This window comes from Pristis pectinata, chromosome 20, assembly GCF_009764475.1.
Source record: "Pristis pectinata isolate sPriPec2 chromosome 20, sPriPec2.1.pri, whole genome shotgun sequence".
Classification (NCBI taxonomy): Eukaryota; Metazoa; Chordata; class Chondrichthyes; order Rhinopristiformes; family Pristidae; genus Pristis; species Pristis pectinata.
In genome coordinates, this window is record NC_067424.1 from 9,513,012 (window position 1) to 9,532,470 (window position 19,459).

General features: G+C 46.0%; 1 protein-coding gene across 13 annotated transcripts in view; it reads right to left on the minus strand.

The window, feature by feature from the left end:
- The window catches only part of plekha6 (pleckstrin homology domain containing, family A member 6), a 291,418-nt gene that overhangs the window by 149,684 nt on the left and 122,275 nt on the right, over positions 1–19,459 (minus strand). Inside the window, exon 1 of one of the 13 annotated variants that reach the window (XM_052034363.1) lies at positions 18,663–18,941. The exons of 11 other annotated variants lie outside the window; for them this stretch is intronic. The gene's annotated coding sequence lies outside the window, so the exon portion shown is untranslated. Of the gene's footprint in view, positions 1–9,980; positions 10,017–18,662; positions 18,942–19,459 lie in introns of those variants that run through there. One more of the 13 variants, XM_052034365.1, reaches the window with a different exon arrangement.

Consider the following 19,459-nt stretch of genomic DNA (forward strand, 5'->3'; position numbering starts at 1 on the left):
CAGAGCACCCAGGGGAAACCCACACAGTCACAGGGAGAGCGTGCAAACTCCACACAGACAGCACCGGAGGTGAGGATTGAACCCGGGTCACTGGAGCTGTGAGGCAGCAGTTCTAACAGATACACCAGTGGGCAAATCCCACTCGTACTTGTTTATAGGGAGGAAGTGGAGGGTAGGTATGACTTGGAGGCAAAAGGGGCCCCAGTGCTGACAGAAAGAGCAGGTAGATGGAAGGAATCTAGCTGTGCGGCTGGAAGCCTGCGGGAACAACAGGGGCAGCTTGGGAGGATGTGGAAGGGGTCTCTCACAACCACCTCCACCTCAGACATCAGCTCTGAGGGAGATCCTTCTCCAATCTGGAGTTGTGTCATCAGCCCTGCACTGGCCTCCTGCCTTGACCAAGCAAGGGAAGGTTCTCAAGCATGATAGGGGATGGGTGATAAAGGCCCAACCTCCCAACCATGCCCATTTGTCGAGAATCAATTAAAAATATAATCTTAGCGTCATTCCTGCACTAAGTATCACTGACTGCTGCAGAATAATGCACACCCAAGATGTGTATTGTGGGCCTCATTTATGGATTCTGTAGAAGATGGATCTGTCCCTAATTGCAGCCTTGGGTTTAACTAATTCCCTCATTTAACAATTAAGGACTTTCCAGTGTGATTGCAGAAGGTTAATCTTTGGATTTAAGCATCCCTTTGGATGTTACTCATGGCAACAGGGGCTCTGTGCAGACGGCAGAAGTCTAGATTCATCAGTTTATAGTACGGATAGGCAGATCGCAGCAGAAGTGTCCAGCTGTAGATGGAACAAAGTACACATACTCTTCACTCAATTTGTTATACCCATTGTCTCTTTTCTCCAGAAATTATAATGATGAATTCTTAGAGTCAGAGTCATACAGCACAGAAACAGACCCTTCAGCCCACCACGTCCATGCTAACCATCAAGTAACCCATCCATACTAATCCCATTTACCAGCATTTGGTCCATTGCTTTGTATGCCTTGGCGAGTCAAGTGCTTGTTTGGATACCACTTAAATGTTACGAGAGTACCTGCCCCCACCACTCCATGAGGCAGTGCATTCCAGATTCCAACCACCCTCTGAATGAAGAAGTAGTTCTTCGTCAGATCCCTTCTAAACCTCTCGTCCCTTACCCTAAACCTATGCCCTCTAGTTTTAGACACCTCTGCTTTGTGGAAAAGTTTTCTTATCCTATCGACGTGCCCTTAATTTTGTATACGTTTACCAGGTTTCTCATCAGCGTCCTCCGCTCCATGGGAGCTCTTAATCGCAATCATCAAAATCGCAACCCATTTCCTCCTCATCTTAAAGCACAGGATGCAACTTCACCCTTGAATGTCAACCAGCCATCCAATCTTCAGGAGAAAGAGGTATGCAAGCTATTCAGCAGTGGCAGCTTCACAACCAAGTCTGTCCTCACACAAGCGAGTTCAAGTTTATTGTCATGGGCATCCATACCCAGGGCATAAATGCCATGAAAATTAGCTTTTTGCAGCAGCACAGAAATTGACAAACTAAAATTAACATAAACACCACATGCTGTGGAGGGAATCATTGGATTATCAGCACTGCACCTGATTTTTGCTCAAGGCTCTGAGAACATTATTTCTCTTACCACTAGCCAACCTCGTATCTGATATGTTCAGGTTCCGCATAGCTTGGTTCTTCACTGTGTTGTCCACTCTGCAACTCAGCCAGAAGTAGGACCCTGTTCTCACGGACAGAGATCGGGGAGGGTGGGGGTGGTTAGAAGGCAGCTAGAATACGAGTATGGTCAGCAATAACAGGTCGTGCCGTCCCACCAAAACACACAGGGATCCCAGAACCGATTCTTAGTGCGGCTCAGCCAACCGAGGCAAAGGCGCAGCACTTGGCCCAGGGTCTGGACCTTGGGAGCGGGATAGGATGCCTGCTGCTAAGCACTATCCAATAGGCACAGCTGGAAGATCCATCTGCCTGTGCAAGTCTGTTACTATGCAATGCTCTATTGTGACAGGCATGGTGCGGGCATGGAGGGTGGTGATGTTATGGTGATGTCCTTCCAAACCATTCATGGAAAAGGCAGACGATACCCATTGTCAAATCCCTCATCATAAGAATAGACATTGGATAAGGTACCAGAGCACTGACATCACCGTTGAACTGTCCAGTAATGCCTAATCATAGGGTACTAGGGGAGTGCATGATAAGTACTTTGTTTATGTCCTATGTCACAGAGTCCTATGGTGTGGAAACAGGCCCTCTGACCCGCCGAGTCTGTGCTGACCATCAAACACCCATTCACAGTAATCTCATTTTATTCTCCCAAGCTTCCAACTAACTCCTCCGAGATTCTTGGTATTGCTATTGGTTTATTATTGTCACTTGTACCGAGGTACAGTGAAAAACTTGTCTTGCCTACCGATTGTACAGGTCAATTCATTACACAGTGCAGTTACATTGAGGTAGTACAGAATGCATTGAGGGAGTACAGGTAAAAACAATAACAGTGCAGAGTAAAATGTCACAGCTACAGAGAAAGTGCAGTGCAATAAGGTGCAAGGTCACAACAAGGTAGATCGTGAGGTCAGAGTCCATCTCATCGTATAAGGGAACCGTTCAATAGTCTTATCACAGTGGGGTAGAAGTTGTCCTTAAGTCTGGTGGTACATGCACTCAGGCTCCTGTATCTTCCACCTGATGGGAGAGGAGAGCAGAGAGAATGTCCCGGGTGGGATGGGGGGTCTTTGATTATGCCGGCTGCTTCACCAAGACAGCGAGAGTCCATGGAGGGGAAGCTGGTTTCCGTGACGTGCTGGGCTGTGACTACTTACCAGCCACCAGCCACCTACACACTGGGGGCAATTTATAGTGACCAATTAACCTACCAACCCCACACAACCACAGGCAGAAGGTGCAAACTGCACGGGAGGTCAGGATTGAACCCGGGTTACTGGGGTGTGATGTAGTAGCTCTACTCACTTTGCCACTGTGCCATCCTTAGTCCTGAAGGTTCCTCTCTGCAAAACTATGTGTTTTTTGTTCCCCAAGAACTTCTACTGGATCCCAGAAAGGACAACATGAGAGGGAGATTTTCAATTACCCTTCACATAAAAGAACTCCAGTGAAACCATGAATCAGAGCCAGTTCTGGCTTCACACAGTCAGATAATTCAAAGTGTGCATTGAGCTTCTTACAATTACACTTAGTGGCCAAGGAGAAGCCCCCAAATTGTAGCATCTTCCTCCACCAGACGCTCAGATCCATTCCCACAACATCCAGAGGTTCCTGAATCAGCCCAACCTGGCAACTGAGAGGAAGAAAACCTACTATTAACAGGCGGCTGTCTGAGTGAGCTGCCCACAACTCTCTACTCTGAGGGCAGTGGAGCTTTATTTTTAGTTCCTGGACTCCAGACTGACAACCAGTGTTTAACCACCTCAAAATTACAATGCAGTGTGTCTCGGTGAGAGGCTGGAGGTGGAGAAGGGAACTTAAAAACTCAGAATGATCTCAAGAGTCCTTCTTTTCCTAACACATTGTCAATCAATACTACCACATACACTGAATTTAAATCAAAACTCAATATAAAACTTCCCATTCCTGATCTTTCCCAAAATTTCATTATTGGAACTCCTTAACAATCTTCCACATTGGTCCTGCAATCTAAATCCTTTAAACCCCAGCTTGGTATCTCCCAATGGCTAGACCAAATCTACGTGGTTGTCTGCAGTCTTCAGCCTTATTGTTGTTCCGCATGTAAACCGTCCCCACCATCGAGGACATCTTCAAGAGGCGATGCCTCAAGAAGGCGGCATCTATCATTAAGGACCATCACCATTCAGGACATTTACTTCCATCAGAGAGGAGGTATAGGAGCCTGAAGACCCAACTCAACAATTCAGGAAAAGCTTCTTCCCCTCCGCCATCGGATTTCTAAATGATCCACGAACCTATGAACAATACCTCATTATTCCGTTTTTTGCACTACTTATTTTTGTAATTGAAAGATTTTATGTCTTTGCACTGTACTGCTGCTGCAAAACAACAAACTTCACGTCATATGTCAGTGACAATAAATCTGATTCTGGGCAGGCACGGTAGTGTAGCTGTTAGCCTAACGCTATTACAGCACCAGTGACTTGGGTTCAAATCCGGCCCCTGTCTGTAAGGAGTTTGTACGTTCTCCCTGTGTCTGCGTGGGTTTCCTCCGGGTGCTCCGGTTTCCTCCCACATTCCAAAGACATACGGGTTAGGAAGTTGTGGGCATGCTATGTTGGCGCCGGAAGCGTGGCGACACTTGTGGGCTGCCCCCAGTACATTACATAAAAAGATGCATTTCACTGTGTGTTTTGATGTACATGTGACTAATAAAGATATCTTAAAAATCTTACTAAACCCTAAATGCAGAGGGCCAATGACAAGTAAAGCAAAACAAAAAGCATTGTAAAACATGAACAAAGCAACAAGAAACCTGCTGGAGGAACTCAACGGGTCGAGCAGCATCTGTGGGAGGAAAGGAACTGTCGACATTTCCAGTTGAATCCTTGCATCAGACTTGTTCAAAATCTTGACTTGAGCTATGTTGTTCAGGAGGCACCGCAGGAACCTATTGGATGGACGGTCACTACCCAAATGGTCCAATGTCACCAAAACCCCAACAACATCATTATGGTTTCTCCAAATCAGATGGCATCGGTGAAAATCAAAAAAAAATGCAAATCTGCAGATCGAGTGGACAGTCAGAGAATTTTCCCCAGGGTGAAAATAGCTAACATGAGGGGGCATAATTTTAAGGTGACTAGAGGAAGGTATAAGGGGGTGGTCGGGGGTAAGGTCTTTACACAGTGAGTGGTGGGTGCATGGAACGCACTGCCGGCAGAGGTTGTGGAGGCAGATACATTAGAGATATTTAAGAGACCCTTAGGTGGCCACATGAATGATAGAGAAATGCAGGGCTATGTTGGAGGGAAGGATTAGATAGATATTAGAGCAGGATAAAATGTTGGCACAACATTGTGGTCTGAAGGGCCTGTACTGTGCTGTAGTGTTCTATGTTCTAAAACAAAAACAGAAAATGCTGGAAATACTCAGCAGGTCAGGCGGCATCTGTGGGGTCTCAACCTGAAACCTGATCACACCTCACACCCGAAATCAGCTGTTCGACCTGAAATGTTGACTCTGTTTCTCTTCCCACAGATGCAGCCTGACCTGCTGCGTGTTCCCGGCATTTTCTGTGTTTGGTTTCAGCCACTCTCAAATATCTTTCTCCGTTCCTTCATCGTTAGGGGGCCAAATTCCAGCCCAAAGCCCCTTCATGGATGGGTCAACAGCAGAGTTGGATGAGTTCGAAGGCAGCAACCCTTCTCCCCCTTTCTCAGAACGGCTGCAAATAAGGTCACAAATATTGGACTTACCAATGCCAACCTCAACCTAAGAAACACATGCATACACATAAACACAGACTGCAATTTTGTTCCCACCCATGGTTAATAAGAAACTCAGTAAAAATCCCAAGTACTTTGTTCACCCCTGCTCCAAATAGTCCAAGTCAATGTTGATATCAGATACTCTTTGATGCTTATCCCATTGAAAAGGGCTTTCAAGACACATCACCATTTGAAATCTTATCTCTCAAGCATGCAGATGGAAAAACCTTGCACTCAATGAGTCAACTCTGCTCCAGTCAGACAGACACACTATGTCCCGTTAGATTAAACAAATGGGTTACCCAATGCCATTATGAGCCTGGGTTACTGCCAAATCTTTACTGGTCAAATGGCTTTTATTGTAAAATGGTGTAAAAAATGTAAAGCAAGTCGGTCAGGATATAAAGCACCAATATCTGAATGGTTAACATACCCTTCCAGTTTTTGGATGCTGACAGTTTTGCTGAATCTATTGTTTTTTCACTCATTTCCTCTTATCTTGTTTTTATCCCAATTTGTGCTTATTTTGTAACAGACCGGCTTTGTTACAAACTATGTGGCTGGCCCTTATCCTAAAGCCTGTTTGTTTTACATTATGCAAACTCACTCCAACAGCTGTGTGTTGTAATCTGACAAAAGTTCAGCATCCAATTAAGAGGCTTGAGATGCACTCCAACTGCCCTTTCTACACACTCCCTAGTTGCAACACAGTTCAAGAACTATTAGTGACCCCTCGGGGAAGCTCCAGTAACACAGATCAGCAAACTACCTATCCAACTCCCTACTCTCCTTACCAGGATCATTTCTTTCTGTAAGAACTACAATCAGAAGAGTTGGAAAGTTCTCCATAACGTCTGGCCAAGATCTATTCCCCCAGTCATAAAAACCTTCCACAACCTTCAGATTTCACCAGAGCTTTACAGTCAAAATTTCTGAAGTGCAGGCATTCTTGTAATGTAGGACCACAGTTCAAACAGATTAGCTGCTCATTATCGCACTGCTGTTTTAGGGTGTTTACTGTAAGCAAATTGGCTGTCACTTTTATAACAACCACCGGCATAGTGGCACAAACAATAGAGCTGCTGTCTCACAGTACCATAGACCCAGGTTCAATCCTGACCCTGGGTGCTGTTTGTGTGGAGTTTGCACATCTCCCTGTGACCCTGTGGGTTTCCTCCCACATCCAAAGACGTGCGGGTTTGTAGGTTAACTAGCCACTGTAAACTGCCTCTAGTGTGTAGGTGAGTGGCGGAATCTGGGGGGAGTTGACGGGAATGTGGGTTGAATAAAATGGGATTAATGCAGGATTAGTGTGAATGGGTGATTTACAGAAATGGAATATTTTAGTAATGGAAAATTCTAGTAATGGAAGACTTACTAGAATGTTGCCGGGTCTTCAGGAGTTGAGTTACAGGGAAAGATTGAACAGGTTAGGACTTTATTCCTTGGAGCGCAGAAGAATGAGGGGAGATTTGATAGAAGAGGTTTACAAAATTATGAGGGGTATAGACAGAGTAAATGCGAGTAGGCTCTTTCCACCTAGATTAGGAGAGATAAGTACGAGAGGACATGGCGTTAGGGTGAAAGGGGAAAGATTTAGGGGGAACTTCTTCACTCAGAGAGTGGTGGGAGTGTGGAATGGGCTGCCAACTGACATGGTAAATGCGGGCTCACTCTTTAAGTTTTAAGAATAAATTGGATAGATACATGGATGGGAGAGGTCTGGAGGGTTACGGACTGGGTGCAGGTAAATGGGACTAGCGGAATAAAGTTTTGGCACAGACTAGAGGGGCCGAATGGCCTGTTTTCTGTGCTGTAGTGTTCTATGGTTCTATGGGTGGTTGATGGTCAGCAGGGACTTGATGGACCAAAGGGCCTGTTTCTGTGCTGTATCTCTCTAACCACACTTCAGAAACAGTTCAATGGCTCTGCAATGATTCAGATCTCCTCTGGTTGTCAAAAATATTACTGTCTATGCTTATGTAGCATAGGGTTTAGAAATCATGTCTGTTGCTTCACCAGGAAGACCAGCATTTATTGCCTATCCCTAATTGCCCCTGGCTTCAACCATTTCAGAGGACACTTAAGAGTCAACCACATGAGGTGGGTAAGGAATCACACATAGGTCAGAGCAGGTAAGGACAGCAGGTTTCTTCACCTGAACGACATTAGTGAACTAGATTTTTTTTTTACAAACACCTCATTGTTTTGTGGTCAGCATTACGAAAACTAACTTTTATTTTTAATTACCCAAATTAAATTATTTGAGCAAATAATTACAACAATTACAACAAAAATAGAAAACATTGGAATCACTCAGCAGGTCAGGCCACGTGTGGGAAAAGAAACAGTTCTGTAAAAGGAAACCCTTTTACATAACTTAATTGCTTTCTTTAGGATTACACTCACTGTTATCCAACCAAGCGTGCTGGGTCTTTTCACAAAACACAGGAAGAGTAGAACAGTATGCCATTGGTAAAACCTATTGCTCACATGCTTCAACCAGAGACTGCCTATCCAGTGTGGCTTAGAGTGGAAAACGTCAGATCAGGTACAGTGCCAGCCTTAGTTGGTGATCTCTGCATGGGAGACACCACAGACAGAACAATGAGTGTGTCAATAGGTGACCCAATGCTGTTGCACTACGAGCCATCACAGGCACAGCTCTCCCCACCTTTGGAAGCATCTACATGGAAGGAAGGCGGCATCTATCATCAAGGATCCCCACCATCCGGGCTATGCCCTCTTCTCACTGCTACCATTGGGCAAGAGGTACAGAAGCCTGAAGTTCCACACCACCAGGTTCAGGAAGAGCTACTTTCCTACAACTATCAGGTTCTTGAACTGACCTGCACAACCCTAACCCTACCTCAGCAACAGAACACTATGGACCACCTTTTGTACTACCATGGATTTGTCTCTAATTGTGTTTTTTTGCACTAATGTCTTGTTTTGCAGTCTTTTTTTTCACTGCCTTGTATAATTTATATATAATTTACGTTCTGTGTGTTGTCTGAATCTATGTGCCTGTAATGTTGCTGCCGTATGTGCACGTAACACTGACAATAAAGTCGCCCTGACGTGAACACAAAAGCAAACTACTGCTGAGAATGATCCAGAGAAAGTAGGGAGGGGCAGAGATCACGAAGAAAGGGCTGTGACAGGTGGAAGGCAGGAGCGATTGAAGGACAAAAGGGATGACAGAGCTGACTTCCATCTCTCCTGCCTCCTCCCTATCACCAACCTTTGTGCTTGAAAAGCAAAATCATGCAGATGCTGGAAATCTAAGGTAAAAAAATGGAAAATGTTGTACATACTCAGCATCTGTGGAGAGAGAAATAGAATTAAGATTTCAGGTCAATGATGAAGGGTCACCTCCCTGGAATATTAGCACTGTTTTTCTCTTCATAGATGCTGCCTGACCTACTAAGTATCTCCAGCATTTTCTATTTATCCCTGTGTTCTCTCTGGCCCCCTCTGCCTTTTGAAGACTTGTTCCGATGAAACATCAGCAACTTGAAGTGTCAACATTGCTTCTCACTCTACAGATGCTGCCTGACCTGCTGAGTTTCTGATTACATTGTGAGCTGTAAGTATTTGGGTTCAAGCCTGAGGCTGAGTGCAGGACCGGGGCTGGAGCTCAGGTATCCAAACTTTGAGGTGAACCATTCAGTAAGACCCAGGGTATTTCCTGATTATTTCACTCACAAAGAGGAATCCAGTGGTATCACGGCCAGCATGCCAAACTCAACCATCAAACCGTGTAATGTGGAAAGGCCTTCCAAGTTTACATAGACAACAGCAAGGGCGTGCCTAAACAAAACAATTCATTGGATGTGCAGTTCATTGGCACTTGGCTGAGGCTGTGACAAGCTCTACCTGTAGTCAAATATGAAGCTGCAGTTCCTTGGGCTGGCCACTGGGTGGCACTCCAATGCTGAGTTGGTATTACCTGGAGTCACCTGGGACTCTCAAACCTTTTGTAGGGCCAGATCCAACCCCAAGCAGAATACACGGGCATGCACAGGTTGTATCCCAGGCTTGCTAAGAACCAAAGGGAAAAGGCCCCTTTGGCCTATCATTCCTGCAACAGCTCTTTGAAACTATTGTCCAACTATTCCCACGTAACCATGAAAATGTTCAGGCATGGTAGTGTAGCGGTTAGTGTAACGCTTCACAGCGCCAGCAACCCGGGTTCAATTCCCGCCGCTGTCTGTAAGGAGTTTGTACGTTCTCCCCGTGTCTGCGTGGTTTTCCTCCGGGTGCTCCAGTTTCCTCCCACATTCCAAAGACGTACGGGTTAGGAAGTTGTGGGCATGCTATGTTGGCGCCGGAATCGCGGCAACCCTTGCGGGCTGCCCCCAGAACACTCTAGGCAAAAGATGCATTTCACTGTGTGTTTCGATGTACATGTAACTGATAAAGATATCTCATCTGATCTCATTCCATGCATGTTTGCTTTGGAAATTATCCAGAACCAGAAACTTAACCGGACCAGTCTCAAAAACAATGCGTCTACAACAGTCAGAAGCAAGTGACTCACCTCCTGGCACCCCAAAACCTTTCCACCACCTACAAGGCACAAGTCAGGAGCAGGGTGGAGTACTCCCCACTTGCCTGGATGAGAGCAGCTCCATTAACTCTTGTACCACCAGACTCACGGACGGCTTCCACCCCACTGTGATAAGGCTATTGAACGGTTCCCTTATACCAATGAGATGGACTCTGACCTCACAATCTACCTTGTTGTGACCTTGCACCTTATTGCACTGCACTTTCTCTGTAGCTGTGACACTTTACTCTGTGCTGTTATTGTTTTCACCTGTACAACCTCAATGCACTCTGTACTAAGTCAATGTAACTGCACTGTGTAATGAATTGACATGTACGGTCGGTATGCAAGGCAAGTTTTTCACTGTACCTCGGTACAAGTGACAATAATAAACCAATACCAATACCAAGGAGTTCGACACCATCCATGACAACATTCCAAATATTCATTCATGCTGTCTCATCCGCAAAATAGACTGTAGTCACACACGAAGGCTTCATTGACGGCACCTCCCAAACCTTTTACCTCCATTACACCATACTGCTGCCGCAAAACAACAAATTTCACATCATGTAAGTCGGTGGTAATAAACCTGACTCTGACAAGAGCAGTAAACACATGGGTCTGAACCTTGGAAACTCCTTCCCAACAGCACTGTGGGAGAACCTTCACCAGAAGGACTACAATGGTTCAAGAAGTTGGCCCACCACCAGCTTATCAAAGAGAATTAAAGACGGGCAACAAATGACAGCAACACCTAAAGCCCATAGAAGAATTAAAAATAATCTGCTTCCACTGATCTTCCAGGAAATTCATTTTAATTTGCTGTCCTTAAAAAAACACCCACCTTCCTGCTGATTATTTTGCCAATTACCTTAATTCTGCATCCTCTGGTTACTGCCTCGACACTGAACATGCTCCCCACCCACCCCACCCTACTCAACGCCATGGCAACCGTAATAAAAACAGAGCATGCTGGAAACACTCAGCACTTGTGGAAAGAGAAACAGAATTAATGTTTCTGGCCAAATGCAAAAGGAGAGAAAACAAGTTAGTTTTAAGTTGCAGAGAGGATGGGGGGTGGGGGTGGGGAGGAGGTTTAATTGGACAAGGGAAAATCTCTGATAGGGTGAGGCCAGGATTGTTGTAGAGATAAGTCATAGATGTCATCTGGTCAATGGGTTGATGAGGGCAGTTAAAGTGATACAGACAAAGAAACATAAAAGTATTAAAAATGCAGTGTTGTGGGGTATGTTCAGCTCTTCCGACATTCCAGAGACAGGGAAAATCTGAGCCAATATCACAGATGAATGACTTATTGCAGAAATGGCCAGTCCAGATATAGACTCAGAGAGTGAATTACCTGAAGTTGTAGAATTCCCTACTGAGTCCAGAAGGCTGCATCGTGTCCAGTCTGAAGATGAGGTGCTGTTCCTCAATGTGCCCCAGAGACACCTCTATTAAAACTTTCCTGATTCTCTATTGAATCTCAGTTGAACCTGCTCTGCTCCAAAGTAAACTGTCCAAGCTTCTCTAATCTCACAGTGTAACTGAAGTTACCTGAAGGCAGACTGTCTATGGTCAATGTGCTCTGTAGTGCTCAGCTAAAGAGTAATGTTAGATAGAGGGAGTAAATTGTCCAGGTATTCAGTCAGCTTTTACACAGAGTTAAACCTCACCTAGCTCCACAGGTTTGACCCCAGTTTTCCACTGGATTACAAGAGGCAACAGTTCTATTTCCTCGGTGCTCTGGGTTAGAGGGGTGGGGAAAAGGCTGGAGATTCTCATCCTGATCAATAACTGCAGCATCATTTGAAATGGCAGAGTGGTTAAACCCAGTATCAAGCTTAGAAAATTGTCAGTGTTAACCATTCAACATCGTGACCCCCTTGGGCAAGACCCTGAAGCCACAGGTAGCCCATTCCCCAGTCTTTAGGAGAAGGAAGATCCACAAATGACCGGGAGGAATAGCAATCAATGCTGCCCTTGCCTTAACTCCCACCAACTTGTGTTGATGCATCAACTCTGTGCTTCCCATCCGTCCAGCAACACCTCAATACCTGTCTATAATCCCTTTAGGGTCTCATCACCCCGTCTCAGTCATGACCTGTGCTCACAGAACCCTCCCTCCCCCAAACCCCTGGAACCCAGACCTACTCCAAATCTGACATCTTGCATTTCTGAATGTAGTGACTCCACCAACAGTGGCCATGTTCTCAGCTACCCAAGCCCTGAGCTCTGGCAGTGTCCCCCTAATCTTTCCCACCTTTCCACCTCACCCTTCCTACCTCACCCTTCCTTAAAAACGACTATAAATCTCTTTTTGACCAAGCTTTTGGACATCTGCCCTGATAGCTTCCTGGAAGATCCATGTCACTCTCCTGCAAAACACCTTAAGATCTTTTCCTATGTAAAAAGCACTCTACAAATCCGGGTCATACTTATCGCTGACGTTTATTGATCAGCTGAAGAATGCATTGACAGCTGCGTGTTATAGTGCCACTAATTCACTCAAAGGGTTTTGGGCTGTGCAGTAACCTGAGTAAATGACAAGACCCTTAGAAGTCATAGAATAATACAGCATGAAAACAGGACCTTTGTCAACTGGTCAAACGAGATGCTCATCTAAGCTAGTCCCATTTGCCTGCGTTTGGCCCATATCCCTCTAAGCCTTTCTTATCCATGTATCTGCCCAACTGTCTTTTAAATGTCGGCATTGTACCTGCCTCAACCACTTCCTCTGGCAGCTCGTTCCATAAAGGACCATTGATGTACAGAGGGATCTTGGGGCGCAAGTCCATAGCTCCTTGAAAGTGGCAACACAAGTAGATAGAATGGTCAAGGCAGCAAATGGCACGCTTGCCTTCACTGGTCTGGGTGTTGAGTGTAAAAGTCAGGAAATTATGTTGCAGCTGTATACAACTTTGGTTGGGCCACATTCAAAGTGCTGTGTGCGATTCTGGTCGCCTCATTACAGGAAGGATGCCGAGGCTTTGGAGAGAATAAGGCAGAGAAAGGATCGCAGGAACACGGGCCCGCCAGAGATCCCCTCGTCATTCCAGAGGGTCCCCACATCCCTCACCACTTCAAACAGTCCCCACGTCCCTCCCCGACACAGACGTTCACCAGGATGCTGCCTGGATTAGAGAGTATTACTTATAAGGAGAGGTTGAACAAACTTGTATTGTTTTCTCTTGAATGTCAGAGGCAGAGATCACAAGACCACAAGATCACAAGGCAAAGGAGCAGAAGTAGGCCATTCGGCCCTTCGAGTCTGCTCTGCCACTTCACCATGAGCTAAACTATTCTCCCATCTAGCCCTTTTAAATGTTGGAGGGGTGATCTGATAGGAGTATATAAAATTATGAGAGGCATAGATAGGGTAGGTAGTCAGAGCTTTTCTTCCCCCCCCCCCAAGAGGGGAAATATCAAATACTAGAGAGCATAGCTTTAAGGTGAGTAGGGGGAAAGTTTAAAGGAGATGTGCGAGGCAAGTTTGCTTTACACAGAGAGTGGGAGGTGCCTGCAATGCACTGCCAGGGGAAGTGGTAGGAGCAGATACAACAGCAATACTTAATAGGCATTTAGGCAGGCACACGAAGAGGCAAGGAATGCAGGGACATGGACTGTGTGCAGGCAGATGGCATTAATTTAGTTTGGCATCATGATCGGCACAGAGATCGTGGGCCAGGGAGCCTGTTCCTGTGCTGCACGATGTTCTATGTTCTATGTTATACGTTATACGTTGATCCAAAGAGCATTTCCCACCACTGCTTAGTCACCACTCTCCAATTATCCTGACCTTTGGTGATCCGCAAATTGATTACAGGAAAAATATCCTGGATGTTGAAACTGTTTTATTTTCGGTTCTTGCTTTTTATTTGTACTTTTTCAAAATAAAATTATACTTTGAAAATTCCCACTGTGTCGGGGGCTGGTGGAGGACAAGAGGTAAAGGAGAGGACACGTTGTATGGGTTAGACTCAGGGTTAGTGAGGGACAGGTTACCCAAGGACTGGAGCCTGGTTTTCTGAACTCCATAACCTAATTAAAGTTATCTAGCACACGCTCCCTCGGGGTTGTGGCTGTCTTTGTGAAAAGATTTTGAATTCCATTTCCAGCTGCCCTTAAATTACACTTAATCACTTCAATGTATAAGGCAGAGAAAGAATCACAGGAACACAGGCCCGCCAGAGATCCCCTCATCATTCCAGAGGGTCCCCACATCCCTCATCATCCCACATCACTCACCGCTTCAGACAGTCCCCACGTCCCTCCCTGTCGCAGAGGGTCCCCACATCCCTCCCCATCCCAGAGGGTCCCCACATCCATCCGAGAGGGTCCCCACGTCCCTCCCCATCCCAGAGGGTCCCCACGTCCCTCACTGCTCCTTGTTCACCCAATATGGCCTGCCGTCCGGGGGAAGGGGGACAACAATGCCAAAGGTCAAAATGACAAATGATACCTCCCCCCACTCCTCCCACCTCACAGACAGCACTACAGCCCTCTGAAGCAGGACCACTTCAGGTGAAAGATCATTGGCCTGAAACTCTCTTTCCCTCCCGGTTGTTCCTTGCGCGACCTGCTGAGCATTCCCAGCCCTTGCTGTTTTGCTGTTATTCCACTGCCCACTTGCCTGAAAATAATCAAAGGAAGTTGCTGCAGTCATGGCAACAGATTATAGCAGTTAACTCTGCAGTAAAGTATTTGCATATTAAAAACAAACTCTCAGGAGATCGGCACTATTCACTTCAAATAAAGTTTAAGTATTCCATTAACAAAGACCCTCCACAGTGGTGACAACACCTATACATAAATAAAATATATACACATATGGGACACCTCTATTATTTTATATGCATGTGTTATTTTATAATATGTAGGGCACTGCTGCTGGGACATGGCATGTTAATGAACTTTCAACAGAATCGCTCAGGTTGAAAGTTCCAATCTACTGATCTTAAAGGTACACTGTCTCAGTATAGTTCAGCCTTCACTCCTTTGTCCACCTCCTTGTGAGACCGCAGTACCATGTTCTAAAAGATACGCCATCAAAAGTTACAAAGTTACAGGATTATACTGCATGTGAGTTGAACAAGCAGCATTTCATTTTATAAAGATATCATGTGACACTGGAATCATATACAAAGGGTTTCTTACATTAAGTGACACACTTTATATCAGGGAAACCTTATCAGAGGAATGTATGACAGGGGATAATATCCTAAGTTATTCTAAAATAGGGTAGTGTACTTTAAAGGGACAGTATAAAACCAGCTGGCCACATTGAAAGCTCTGTCATGGGAAAAGATTACCAAGCAGACACAGAAAAAGTTGTACTCAGATCCTCCTTGAAAACTGACAATTCCCCACTAACTCCTGGAAAACTTGGCCCATGACCAGCCAAAGTCAAGAATAAGCACATGAGTTGGTATTGTGCACACGGAAGCCCCATATCAGTGGTGGAAGGAGTGCACCACCTCACAAACAAGCCAGCAGCCTGGCCCTATCAGGCACCTTCTGCCCCTTCTGTAGAGGAGTCTGTGGTTCCCTCACTGGCCTCGTCAGCCATTTCAGAACCCTCAGGACTGGAATGGAATAAAGTCATCCTCGATCGCGAGGGACTGCCTAAAGAGAAGGAGGATTGGAGATATACTGTAAGAACTTGGGTATTGTATGAGGATGACATACTGTATACTTCACAACCACAGAGTGCACTCTACAGCCAATGAGCCCCTTCTATAGCGAAGTCACTGTTGTAATGCAGGAAACTCAACTGGACCAGCTCCCACTCCTGTACCAATAGAAGTCCACATGAGAATAAAATTAAAACTTGACTCAACCGCAACCAATCCAAACTCGACCAAGTGCTATTAATTTGTAAATTTATAGATCTTTTCATTCTCAAGCTTCGATAGAAACATGGGGAAAATAGTATTTGCCATCCTGTACATCCATTACTAATTATCAAGAAGAGGTGACATGTGGTATTGCTAAACAAACCATCCTGACCTGGGTAATCAGGCTGGTATACTCCAACCAATATCTGAATGCTTTATCAGAATATACAACTGGTTCACTCCAAACTAACCCAAACCAAAACACATCGTTGGATCCCAGTAGGATTGGATCAGGGAACAGGGCTCTACCTTGTACGTCTACGAGACTCAAATCAGGAGTGTGATGGAATATTTTCCAGTTACTTGGATGAGTTAAACCCAAAACCCACTCAGGAAGCTTGACAAGACCACCACCCAACACACTGACTCACCACACCACTGTTGTACCATAGTAACATCTACAAAATGGACTGTATTTGACCTGAACCAACCCAAGTCACTGGCACACAAGTCTGACTGGTCAGTTACAGATCAACATGGTTAGGGACACACTTCCCCTTTGTCCAGGAACTTCCCCACTCTGAGGAACCATTTCAACACCTCTCCCCACCACCATGTCCCACGTTGTCAGGGTGTAGCTTGCCAGCATGACCACCAATCACTGGCCAGGCCCCACTGCCCTCGACAACCAGGGCCACCTTCTCAAATTACTGTGAATTACTTGGCTGCCACACCAGAGGGATTTAATTAGAAAGGACTAACTGTTACCAGGACTGGAGGGCTTGAGTTATAAGGAGAGACTGGATAGGCTGGGGCTTTTAGGAGGCAGAGGGGTGACCTTAATGAGATATATAAAATCATGAGGGGCGTCGATAAGGTGACAACCTTTTTCCCGGGGTAGGGGAGTCTAAAATTAGAGGGCATAGGTTTAAGCGGGAAAGATTTAAAGGGGACCTGAGAATGTTTTCACAAGAGGGTGGTGGGTCTATGGAACAAGCTCCCAGAGACAGTGGTAGAGGTGGATACAATTACAACATTTAAAAGACATTTGGACAAGTACATAGATAAGAAAGGTTGAGAGGGATATGGGCCAAATGCAGGCAAATGGGACCAGCTCAGGTAGGCAATTTGGTCAGCAAGGACAAGTTGGGCCAAATGGCCCGTTTCTGTACCATATAACTCTATAACTTACATTTATATAGCACCTTTCTGAATACTGGGTCACCCCAAAGTGTGTTACAACCAGCAAAGAGTCAAAAATAAAAAAAAAACTGCAGATGTGGGAAATCTGAAATAAAAACAGAAAATATTAGAAATACTCAGCAGGTCAGGCAGCATATGAGGGAGAAGAAGCAGAGTTAATGTTTCAGGCCAGTTCTAACAGAGGGTCTTCGACCTGAAACATTAGCCCTGCTTCTCTTCCCACAGATGCTGCCTGACCTGCTGAGTAGTTCCAGCATTTTCCGTTTTTACCACCAGCTAAGAGTCCTTCCTGCTGGTGACAGTGTTGTATTGCAGGAAATGTTCAAAATCTCACATAGAGCAATGTAATAACCACCAGGTCATCTGCTTCAGGGAAGGTTGGTGGATTAATATCAGTCGGCACTCGATGGATAATAACTCCCTGTCTCCTTTGGGATGTTATACATCCACCTGAAAGCATGGAGGATGTTTTAACATCTCTCCTCTGACCCTGCTGCACTCCCTCAGTGCTGCTTGGACCTTTGTGGCCAATTCGCCACAGGTCAACAGGCCACATCGTTTGCACGCCCAACACCAGACCCCTGAAGCAGGCACTCTCTTCCGATCTCCGTCATAGGAAGAGATTACTAGGCAGACAAAGGTACAAGGATGTGCTTAAAGCCTTCTAGGTAACAGGCAACATCCCCACAGACTCCTGGGAATCTCTGGTGTTGTCTGTAAGGAGTTTGTACGTTCTCCCCGTGACTGCGTGGGTTTCCTCCGGGTGCTCCAGCTTCCCCCCACAGTCCAAAGACGTACAGGTTAGGAAGTTGTGGGCATGCTATGTTGGCGCCGGAAGAGTGGTGACACCTGTGGGCTGCCCCAGAACATTCTCAGTAACGCAAAAAGACGCATTTCACTGTGTGTCTTGATGTACGTGTGACGAATAAATAAATATCTAATAGAAGCTCCAAGTGGAGAAGGAACATTCAGGATAGAATTGAGGACCTCAGTGCATAGACTCGAGAAGAAGATTTTGCCGTTCCCACATCGGCTCCATCAGCAACCTCCGAGCCCACAATACCAGAGTGGAAGTCTCCTTGGTCCAGAGGGACTCCCCAAGAAAAAGACTGGGGCTTGAACGCACGACTCTGTGACTGCTAAAGGCTGGACCACACAATAAAAGAGCAGAATGCCTTTTACTTTTAATATAACAAAAATTAAGAACAACAAAATAAATTTCCTGCCATTTATCAAGAGAAACAAAAACAAACTCAAGAGAAAGGAAAAGTTATTGTTCCAGTGAGAGGAAGGTTTCAGGTCACGGACTGTCACTACTCCAGAGTGATGATGTGTTTGGCAGGAAGCTGTCAGGACACCTCGCAGCCATTGGAACCTGCCTGGCCAGGTGTACACTGTCGACTTCAGGGTGATCCTGTTTCAGGCATCTCCTCTTCACCACAACACATTCTGGATATAGCTTTGAGCAGACTTGCAAAACCCAAAATCCCTACAGACTACCCTATTTAGCCTTTGAAGATGTCAGACACACACACACGAACACCTGCTGCTGCTCCTGAGTTTGGTAACCTGACATACAGAGAAATACCCTACATAGAGTGAATAAACTGTAAAACATGACACACCATACCTTGTCAGCTCCTGTGGTCTCCAGGATTGCTCCCTCTCTCGAACAACTGCAATCCAATAATACTTGTACTATAATAAATTCCAGTTGTTCAGAATCACACCGGTAAGATTCTGGCCAGTGTCTGTGGAACCAACAACTCCAGAGAAGCTGGCATGCAAGCTCTGCGTGTGTGTGTATGTGTGTGTGAGAGAGAGGTTTCTCTGCAGCCTGCTCCGAAATCCGACACCTCAAGGTCTTGCCTACACGCCCAGAGCCGAGTCTTCTGCTCTGAGCCGAGCAGAGAAGGAACAGATACTGTGGCAGGCAGCAACAGTCGCGGCTCGTAATTAAAGGGCTCTTGTGTTCACGCATGACGCAGCCAGCAAGTCAGCTCGGCAGGTGAGCGCCAGTGAAAACAGGATGTCATTCAGCAAGGCGGAAAATGCAAGACCGGCGAAGGTTTTTACAAGGGTCTTCCGACCCCCGTCACGATGCAGCCCCTTCCCTCACACCCACCCCACCACACCTCCTCTTCTCCCCACCTTGCCCTCTCCCCTCGCTCCCACCTCACACCCTCCCACCCACATTCTCCCCCCACACATCCAACCCACCTCTCCCCCCACACACTGATCTGACCTCCCTCTCTAAGCATCCATCCCACCCCACCCACCGATCCCAAACCCTCCCCAGTCTCTTCCCACGCACCTTTCCCTCCACCCTCTTTCCCCACACACCATCTCACCCTCTCACCCATCCCAACCCCCCTCTCCCCATGACCCCAACCCCTTCCGACCCACTCCCCATGTACTAATCCCACC